General features: G+C 34.0%; 1 pseudogene; it reads left to right on the top strand.

Annotated features, from left to right (window-relative positions):
* The first annotated feature begins 2,665 nt into the window (after positions 1-2,665).
* Positions 2,666-9,759, top strand: LOC120615152 (serine/threonine-protein phosphatase CPPED1-like; annotated as a pseudogene).
* Positions 9,760-11,586: the final 1,827 nt, after the last annotated feature.

The following is an 11,586-nucleotide window of genomic DNA, read 5'->3' as shown; positions in this document are numbered from 1 at the left end:
TTCACTGGTATCTTTGGCACCTACAGGTTGCTAAATGTATGATACATGTGATACTGTTTACGGCTATGGTAAGACAAAATAAATTAAGTTTAATAAATATTATTTCTGTATGTATTGCTAACTGTAAAATTAAATACATAGAAAAAAACTTTCAGTTTTTGATGTTTCAGAAAGCTCTAGTAATTGTCTTTTTTTCCCTACTACTGTATAAAATATTAACTGAGAAAATCTATTTGGATATAAAGATTAATTAAAATATGAGAGTTTTATATCAGCTAGTTTGAGGCTTTCATATAATGTTTTATTTTGTAGTTGAGCAAGAAATTTGTTTATGCATGGCACAGTATTTTGTATAAGATGTGATTTTAATAGTGCCAATTATTGCCTTTTTCTTAAGTTTTCTTAAGTTTTAAGATGGATATGACAGTAGCAAAACTGGAATGGAAGGACCAATATGATTAACTCCTAGTTAATAATCACTTTTATCTAAAGCATCTTCCTCTAAAATATTATACGACAAAACTTTCTCTGCTCTTGGAATTTGCTTCTGAAGATCCTGAGATGAGCCATCACAAAGACAACAACCACTAGGGAATATTTCATTCAGTATAAACCAATAGAGTCCAAGTAAATTTCTAGCTGAGACATTTTGAGCAAATTGTACATCAGGCTTTCTGTGTAATAACAAAAGTCTTAAGACCTTTTCCTTAAGACCAGTTCTGAAGCTCTTGGTTCATTTAAAAACAAAAACAAATTGTGCGCACACACGTGTGTGTGTGTGTGTGTGTGTGTGTGTGTGTGTGTAAAAACTCAGGATTTATTTTTATTTATTTATTTTTAATCATTAAAACTTAACCTATCTAATTTAAGCAAAAGCATCACTGATCTTAGAATTGAAGATACTGGGATTGGCAATCATGATCCATTTCCTGATTAGTTTCTCTCCTTCTCTCTCCCCTCTCCCTCCCTCTCTCCATTTCCTTTAAGGTTCTTGGTTTCCCTGAGGTCTCTTTGCCTTTGGGTTAAAAGCTATAAAAGTCTGTGTTAGAAGTTACAATGCAATTCACTTTGCTTGGCCCTGTGTTTATGACATGATTGGTATCTTTGAGCAGGTGGAGAATTGGAAAAGCGTTACATCTAACTCTGTGGCATAGTCTGATTACAGCACAGACTACAAAGCAGATTTCTTTGCTCTGATCCTAGGTACATCCTATTGCTCTTAGACTGACATCAGGAGTGGTTCTGTCTTTCTAACTTTTCCCAAAGACCAGATTATTTCTGGTTCTGGGCCTTGGCTATAATTCTAGTGTGTTATCAGTTGTCAAGGTATGCTCTCTACAACCTTAATACATCCTGACAATCACTATACTGAACGATTATTCCCTAACGTCTAAGAAATTCCTATCCTTATCAAATATTGCAAAAATTTTCACGTACATATGCAACTAAAGAAAAGAAGTTAAGCCCAAAGCTTTTAGCTTAATTGTGCAAGCAGTCAAGATAGAAGAGTCAGATACCGCATCTTCCTATAGCAGTGACTTGTATTTTCTTAAAGTTAAGCCTCAAACCTTTCTAAACTGGAATGCATAAATAAAAAGATAAAGGAATTGAACTTGATTCCTGAAAATGGAACTTTAAATATTTAGAAAAGAACTTTCTGTAAGAGTGGGCAGAAATCTGTTCATCTTCCACAATTCTAAAGAACAAGGCAAAAGGTCTACTAGCTATAAAAAGATAGAGATAAGAATAGCTGGAAAAGCTTAAATAGCACCTTTTTTACTCATTTACATCCTCTTCATGGTTCTGATTTTCCTCTAAGAAACCATTTTAGAAAGCGAATGAAGAAATGTATCTGGAAGTTGATAATATGCTAAAAGAACTACAGAATAAAGATAATTTGAAAGTGAGGGGAGAAAAATCTTTGTAGAAGCTACTTTGTTTTTTAATGATTACCCACCTTACCTTAACTGATATTCTATAGATAGGCCTAATGTCAATTTTGAAAGGAATTTTTTAATATCTAAACATTTGTTTTGGCAATGTCAGAGTGTCTCTTGGACTGGAAATACCTTTGTTAGTTTCAGAGGATCAGACAGAGTTTTATATGCAAAATGACTTTCTAGAGAAATAAGCATTTCATTAGGCAGCTGCTTGGAAATGTTAAGAGATGCTAATTGCTTGGCAGACTTACATGAGCAGGGAACACAGAGGATTTTTGTTACCCTAACTCATTGAAAGCAAAAAGTGACACCAATTTGAATCTAAGAAATCTATTTTCTGGTTGTGTTACTAACTTTTACATTGCTTTAAACAAGTTTATTTATTTTGTATTTCTCATAAGATATCAGATATAATTCAAGAGAGAGTAAGACAATTTAATTCTTCAAGATGTGAAGAGTCTCAAACACAGTAATTGTTCTTTGTTAAATGAACTTAAAAAGAGTTTGAAGGCTTTAGCTAGAACTAAATGATAAAGATTTATTCAAGGATCTTAGAGTTTGCAAACTGATAACACAGTTAGGCAAAAACCCAGAAGTGATCCAAAGAAGAAAAAAACGTTTAAAGTTCTTAGAGTAAAAAGTACATTCTTGCGAATTATCAATCCTGAATCTTTATTCCTAGGGTTGATCCAGGGTGGTTATTAGTCATAAGTCAGACAGTCAGGATGATGGATGCCAGGTGGTCCAGAAAATGGATGCCGGGAGATCTGGTGACTTCCAGTGGTCTGGATAATGGATGTCAGGTAGATGTATATATGAGTCCTTCAGGGAGTAATCAGAGAGTTATCTGGAAGTCCGGATGCATATCTAGGTATTGATGCAGAACTGGAAAATTTTTAAAAAATGTTTAAGTTCTCAGACTAATTAGAACAAGAATAGAGTCTTTCCTCATGCTTTAAACTTCATAATGTTGATAATTCTAGCAGCTTAGATAAAATGACTCCATTTTGTATATTCTCTATCTTCGCTCTTTCCTCAGCTTGAAGGCCTAGATGTCTTTCCCAAAAAGTTTCATTCTTTCAGTGAAAAAGTTCTCACATATTATTAATCAAACATTAAACAAATAATATCACATCTAGAGGTAGAGTTAATTACTAGTCAATTTCAGTCCTAAGAAAAAAGTGAAGTGTTTATCTGCACATTGTGGCTAAAAATGGTTAGCAGGTCTTTACTGAAAACGACAATAAAATATTCATTTATTGAATATTTCCATCTTAAGCAACCATGTCTTTTGTTGAAACTTTACATTCTCCATTGTTTTAAAAAAACAAAACTTGACCTTCCAAATAAAAGTCTTTTAATTAGTAAGTAATAAGCTTTACGTTTTTAATGAGTATTATGAATAATTTCAAGAGTCATTTGCTTTTCTTTTTTTTAATGCTAAAAAATGGTTAACTTTATTAAACAAAGATCAGTTCATTTGACAAAAAATTTTAAACTGTGAAAATCTGGACAAAGAGCATGTAAATATCCTATTATATAGTGAAATTTTGTAGCTGAGTAGAGTTCCAATAGTATTGGAACTAAAAGGTGAATTGCCAGAGCAATTTCAAGAAAATATTACGTCAGAATTTGCTGTGTGATTTGAAAATGCAGAATGGCTGCAGGAAAAAAAAACCTACTTAGCAGATATTTTTCATCACATGAATAAGTTGAACAACTCTGTTGTAAAGAAAACCTGGAAATGTTTCCACTACTATTTGGGCTTGAGATTGAGTAAGAATACTATCATTTATTGAAAACCATCAAGAGTTATTTAAATCTTAAAACAAAAGAGGATTTTCAAAAGTCATTTATGCCTTATAACAAAACCAAAGCACATTTACTGAGTGCTTATTCTGTGTCAGGCATTGCTCCAGTGTTTAACATATATTAACTAACTTAATCCTTACAACAAGTAAGTACAATCATTACCATCACCCTCATTCTACAAAGAAGACAACAGACACATAGATTTCAGGTAGCTTGCCCAGAGCCATATAATCAGAAGTGATAGAGCAAAAATTTAACCCAGTTTAGTCTGGATATAGCACCTACATGTAAACACTACACCAATGGTCTTGAACTTCAGTTTGCATCAGAATCACTGGAAGCTTGTAAGATGCAGATTGCTAGGCCCCAGGACCAAAGTTCTTGATTCAGCTAAGTATGGAGTAGGGCCAGAAAACTTGTGTTTTAAAAAGTTCCAAGGTTACTGATGCTACTCCTGAGAGGTCTGTATTTTCAGAACCTGTGTGCTGTGCTATAGTAGTATTTAGTTTACTTAGAATCATAATCTCTTCGACTAGACCAGACTGCTGTCTTTTAGAGAGCAAGAGAATATGTGTGTTGTATTCATTTTTCAGTTTTCCACAACTGGTGTTTGCAAGTAGCAAGTAAATACTCAATACGTATTTATTCAAAGTAGCAATGAAAGAAAAAATGAATGAATCTCCAGAATCCCCTTTTAAAATGTGAAAGATCCTAAGAGTCATATTCAATTAAGCTATCACCTTACAAATAATTTAGTAAGAATTTATTTATTAGAAATTAATAAATTTACCACTTAAAAAACCCTAGAGGGATTTATGGCAGGGCTCTCTGATGCAAATTATGAGAAATGACTGGGAACAAGCCAAGCAACAATGCTTGAGGACAGTCCTGGGTGTAATATTACACTGTAGGATCTGGAAATGAAAACATGAGGCTAATTCAAGCTTTATTATATGAGTAGGACTCCACAGTGGGAAAGGAACACTGAGAAAATAGAAAGCTGTTCCTTTGCTCAGGAACAAAACTTCTGAGAAAATGTGAAGTTTATGGACTCCTTTGAAAAGACTACAGAAATGTGGTAGAGAGAGCTAAGACTTTAGAGGCAGGCAGATATGGGTTCAAAATGTTGGTTCTGTAACTTATTAGCTGCATGTCACTGAGTAAAAGTACAATTCAACCTTCACTTTCTCACTTGACTCATAGGATTAATATGAAGTTCAAGCAACTTAACATAAATAAATTATACATCAGCATGTGTATGATTGGCACTCACCAAAAGTTAGTTTTTTTCTTTCTCTAACATTTTCAATTCATGCTACAAATTAATGCCATATTCTACACTTGGCAAGGAGTCATTAGTAAAAGAATAAATATGTCTATTTCTCTTTCATTACATATTTACTATGTGGAATAGACTTAAATTTGTTGGACTATTCACTAAATTTGCTTGTATTATTGCTGTGCATTTTATACTTGACTAAACGGAAGGTCCAAGATTGATTTTTTTAAAGATTAAATTTTCATTATTTTTTTGCACTACATATCAAGGATAATTTATTTATATTGGCTATGTCTGATCAACAACATGTAAACTATCAGTGCTGTACCTTTGTTCTTTTGGTATATCTTGATTCCTCCTAGAAAAGGTTTTCTTCTCTACCTTAAACAAAAAAGAGACACTGAAGCACAAACATGTGAAATGATTAGAAGAAAAAGTTGTGTAGTGTTAGAATTCAGCTTTTCAATGCCCACTTCAATGCTTTCTGTAAGATGTTGCTGCTTCACCGAATTACAAACAATAGAAACTGATATATTTCTGTGTATTTGTATTAACCACACTAAAAGTTTTGTTATAATACTATAGGAAAGTTTTCACATCTTAGAAATCACTTATTCATGTTTTAGCAAGACCATTTGATGCAACACTTAATTTAAAATGTTTCCTTCTTTTTAACCATTGCATTTAGCGCTTTACTTCCCCTCCTCCCTTGTTAGTTAGGTTTTGGCAGGAAATGAGATGGAAATGAGGAGAAAACTTCTTGATGCTCATAGAGCTCTGCAATTATACTTACTCTACCTGGATTAGTATACATGTTATGGTAGTCCTTTCTGTATTTCAAAACAATTTCCAAGCACATTTCTAAAATTTAAAGCCAGTTCTAAACCAAAGCATATTTTGCTTTAAATCTGTAGTTTGTCTTTTTTAGAAAACAAAACAAAACAAAACTGACAATAATGATCAAAATGAACTGTTTAAAACATTTATTGCATCCTACCCAATTATGTAGATAATACCCTCTATCTATAAAATGTCTCATTTTACTTGAAAACATCCTTTTCCCTTTGACTGCTGTATTCCCTATTTTCTCATTATACATTATGGACCTCTACAGAGAGCTAAACTGGGAGGTGTTCTAAGAATGCTGTAAAGCATTTCAATTATTGCTCCCACAGTCATGGTTGCACATCCTTGTAGTCAAGGATTTGTTGGAAATTCATATGCACACCTTTTTTCTTTTTAAATGATTAAAAAGCTCTTTGCATGGCTTTGTATTTTAATGGGTCTCTAAAACGCTGTTGCTTTATGAAATAGCCTTTATAATGATACACCTTTTCCTTTTAATTTAGGTGTCAACACATAGAGATGTAAATATGCTAAGGTACTTGATAATAGGCGAAGAGAAGGTTCACCTTTAAATCACTAGCTATAAGCTAGTTAAGAACAATGGGTTATTTATCGAATATCAATAAAATAATTGCATCTCGATGAAGTAAAAGAGTTTAATGACTGCCAAAAAAATCTAAATAGGTATTTAACTTCAGTGACTGTAGGTCTCTACCACTGGTTCTGGACCTTCATTCAGTCCTATTAGACCTGAGACCTAATGCACAATCCCATTTGTAACCTAGGCTTCCTGTAGGGCATGGTAAACAACTGGGTAGTATTTGAAACTGAGACTCATTAATTAATTGATTGGGCCATTCACTTAACTAGTACTGAGTACCTACCAAGTTCTTAAGTATAGTTCTAGGTACTGAAGATAAAGCAGTGAATGAAACAAATTCACCACCTTCATGGAGCTTATATTCTAGTGTAGAGAGACAAACAATACAAAAATAAATTATTATATAATTTCAAGTGGTGATAAATAACATGAAGAAAAAGTAAAGAAGGGTAAGGGAGTAGAGACTGGCTGGGGATTAATCCAGTTTAGGTGGAAAGAATGTATAGTATTAGAATCTGTGATAAGTAATATCTCTTAAAAGATCCTTGGCAATTACAATATGAATAATAGACAAAAATTATTTATTAAATGAATGAATGAATGAATGAATGAAACACTATTTCATCTAGTCTCCAAGAATCATTGTTCTAAAAGTCTTATCATGGATTTTTATTAAGAGGTAAGAGATTTCAATCTCAGGAGAAGGAAGTATGTGTGATGGTGGTGGGTGCTGTGCTGTCTAAAGTGAAATGTTTAAGTAGGAAGCCTTTTCAAGTACAGGAAGTCACTGACATCAAAAGTGTTAAAATTCTATATCCATATATTGGGGCAATAAGTGAACTAAATAATAGTGACATTTCATGTACTTTGAGCACTTGAGTTCCATGACATCTGACATCAGTGTAAATAATCATAAAAAAGAGAAAAATATAGATAAATAGAACATCCTTCAAATACATAAATCAAGGCATTTTCTTTTATATTGGGTAGCAATAAATTAGATAAAGATTGAGTAGGTCCTTTATTGATAAAAAATGTACTTTAGAATAAAAAAAATAAATAAATCATATCCTGTCACTTTAGTATATAAACTAGGAGTATACAAAGAGCCTAAAGACTATTTTAACTTCTTACCACATACTCTCTACAAACATAATAGGCCACTACATCAAAAACATTTGATGGATTGAAAATTTTGTCTTTCAACAAGAGTCCCCATTACTATGTGAAATGTTCTCAAAGGAATTCCATGGCCTGAGTGCCTCCTCAGAAACGTAAATATTGAATTGAAAATGCCTCATAACTTAGTATTTTACCCTTCCTAGGTGAGAGTTTTATTTATGTTAGAATTAAAGCCTCAAAGGAAAGGCAGGAAACTTCTTGATGAGGACCAAGGCATCTGGCAGGTAAGGGAGATATTTTGAGGAAATTCTTAACCTTTTACCAGCCAGCCAGTCATTTCACTTAAGAGTAGTGCTATGTACTCTGATTACATAAATAGGCAGGAAAATTTAGCTTTTTGCTACCTTTATTCAAAGTTAATTTAAAAAAAAATTCTACATTTATCTATTATGTACTCATTGCACACAGCTAAAGCTTTATACCTCACTTACTGAAGTAATAAGCAACACACACACGCACATACACATAGAGAGAGAGAGAGAGAGATTGACAGAGAGTGAGAGAGAGAGAGAGAGAGAGTGACAGAGAGTGAGAGAGAGAGAAAGAAAGAAAGAGAATAAAAACATCACAAAGAAAGAGAATAGAAACATCACAAATAAAAAACATTCTTGTTCAGGACTCACTTTCTCTTTTACATTTAATGTGTGTTAAATTGTTGGCATTTCACATTTTCTCCTCTTTTGTAATGCTTTACTCCGGTAGTAACCGAGAGTACTACAGCTTACAAAAAGGAACTTTTATCCATAAAAGAGCTTTTCTATTGAATGAATCAGAAGATAAAACCAAGGCACTTTTTAAATATATCTCTATCATTTTTTTTTCTCAGCTTGTTGCTCTAGACCTTGAGTTTAAACTAGTTCAGAATCAATCAACTCAACTCAGAAATAGAATGAAAGACTTTGCAGAAGAAAGTGAGAACAGAAGAAAATATATATTTTTACATCTCCTATCGTCCCTTGTATCTCAGATGGAATTTATCACTGTCTCACACAGAATCAGGGCACGTGGTGAAGCACTTGGAGAACAGATGCTCAGGTCAAGCAGCCAATACTGTCACATAAATTGTGAGGTGTATTCAGAGTCATTAAACAAGATGGTAAACGAGGCAAAAAATATGTGACTATTCCATAAAAATAAAATCTAACCTTCATAAGTTATTATCTAGAATATAGTGATAGTAGAAAGCAAATCTGGGTTGACCTTAGAAAAGAAGTCGATTTACAATTTTGCAACTCACAGGAACACTATAAAGTAAGAATGGACACTCCTTGAGGTAGAAAGAGAGAAAGTTTTATACTTTCTATCAAGTTACATTCATGTAGATGGCTTGGTGAACGTTTTAGAAATTAATAACTTGATTAATTTTTGAAAATGTATTTTATCAAGAATTATCAGACTATAGATTTTTAAGATTAATATTTCTTATATTTAGTATTATTTCTAATGGAGACTTAGTGATAACCTAAAGACAAGTTGGGTATTCTCCTAATTTAGAATTTGAATATGAAATAGAGGGATTAAAATGAATTTCCGGGACTGTTCAGGACATCAAAGAGCTGAACCCTAAACCCAGATTCTTTGTACCCTGAGACCATCGCCGAGTTCCAGCAGACTTGGGGAGATGACTATTTCAGCTTCTGAGTCAGGGGAGTTCTGTACCTCGTTCTCGACTCCCAGTTCCTGCACAATGTTTCCATGTGCCCTGACTTGAACAGTAGGCTCAGGACCAACGGATGAACCAGCAGTTGAGCATCGCGAGGGGCAGAAGTGCCAGCACGCAGCGTCTTTCAGCATATCCCTCTGTTCCTCCAAAGCATCAATGAGAACGATGGCTACTTCAACCTCACCAAGACCATTCAGCGGTAGATCGTAGACAAGCTAGCCAAAGCAGGTACCAAAGTTATATTCTCAGGCCACTCCACTGGGAATGCTGGGGCACCTGCCAGAATCTTGACATGGTGGTGTTGTCTGCCATTGAATGCCATAGTGTCTACCGATGGGCTCCGAGTCGTGGTGGTCACTGCTGAAAAAATAGTTTAGATGAGCTGAGTGAGGAGGAGATCGAAGACAATCTGATGGATTTGCTGAAGAAAAAGTGATTGCTGTTTATGATCCATTCATTTTTCCTTGCACTGTTTTTTTGTTTGTTTGGTATTTATTTATTTATTTATTTATTTATTTATTTATTTATTTCCCAGAAACAGCAGCTGCACACAATCACTTATTGAATATAAAGGGATATATATTCAGGTTTTTGAATTTATGTCCTTTTTCATAAATCGGAGAGCTGAGTCTTATCCTAAATTATATTCAAAATAGAACCGCCCTCCCTTTAAAAAAGGGAAGAGGATGGGGATTGGAGCCTGGGAATAAAAACAAATAAATGATATTAGAATAATATAATAAAATAAAAGGACACATGATATTAGAACAATATAATAAAATAAAACGCAAGAAACCAAACGTAACTGTTTACTGTGTACATGGGTAAAAGCCTTAGGAGTAAAGGCCCAACAATGCTCTTGTGCATGTTGTGTTAAGATCATCAGTTAACCTTTAGGCTATCATGCCTTTAGTACTCACAACGATCAGAGGAGAGCCTTTCTTGGAGGAAAGGGAAACTGTTGGGTGACATGTATGGCCATCAACTCAGGTAGAGCAGAACTCATTTTCTTCCAGTTTCTCTTTCATGATGGGTCATCCTTAATTTTTTTCTTTTCTCTTTTGTAAAGCTCATTTTTATGGGTGCTCTGAAAATATTGATTATTGATTTTACAGTTATCATGAAGTTGATAAATGCTCAAAGTTTCTTCCCAAAGACAATCTTTTAAAATAAAATTGTAAAAAGATGAAAAGCTCCTAAAGGAAAGTAGTAATGTCCATGAATGTGTATTTCTCTTATATTTATACTACAGGGGTATGTCTTGTCATTGGTGCTTCTTAACTCACTCATTAATTCATCTATTCATAAACGTGAATTGAGTGTCCACTATGGGTCAGACACTGTGAATAATACCTCATTTAGTTATCAAGGAGTTTTTATTCTCCGGGGACACTAGTCAAGGACCAATGATGAAACTGTCATAAATGTTATTCTACACGTTTGCATAAAATATTACAGGGGAGCAGAGAAGGAAGAAGTATGTCTTTAAAGAAAAAGTAACATCTAACTTGAATCTTAAATTCAGATGAATTAGCTTGGGAGAGGAGGGTATTTCAAGCCAATCAAACTTCGGACCTGAGTGAGTCATGGTACTGTCACTACTGGCAACCCCATCTTAGTGTTCTGTCTGATAGGCCCTTGGTATATAATAGATGAAGGAATTTACATGAGTGGAATGGTAAGATTATAAAGATATCTCTAAAGTTTTTGAGTCATATAAAATTGTTTTTATAAGGCTGATGTGGTAGCTTCTCAGAGGGAATAAAAATTATTTCTGTCTTTAGCATGACAAAGATTCTCTCACTGACCAAACTCAACTCAGTCTTCTTTGAGCTCTTTTTCAACCAGACCTGACTTTCAGATTTCCATGATTATCTCAGCATTGTCCAATTTTAGTGAGAACCCTGCTTATTTCACTTAACCAGAATCTCCTATCCTCCATATCTGATCACTCTACATATCTAATAGGGTTCTTCATTCTCTATCACCCTCCAGGTGATGTCTCATCATCCTGGCTTACCTTCAGCAAGAGTCCTGTTAGGTTGGTTTAACCAGAATTCTCCTTTCTTCTGATATTTTCTCTTAGTAATTTTTCACGCAATGGCCCCCATCTTGCTCCTTGGCTGTATAGTTACATTTGCCCAGGCTATATTTGAAGTTGAGTCCCATCTTTCTCCCTCACTGAGAGACTCCATTGTAGTAATCTCTACACTGTTCTCCACATCCCATCTCTCCTTGAATAAAGTCTTCCTTACTCTGCTCT

The sequence above is a fragment of the Pteropus medius genome, unplaced genomic scaffold (genome assembly GCF_902729225.1).
Source record: "Pteropus medius unplaced genomic scaffold, Ma_sr-lr_union100, whole genome shotgun sequence".
NCBI classification, from domain to species: Eukaryota; Metazoa; Chordata; class Mammalia; order Chiroptera; family Pteropodidae; genus Pteropus; species Pteropus medius.
Note: the sequence above shows the minus strand (reverse complement) of the source record. Positions and strands in the feature narration are given on the sequence as shown.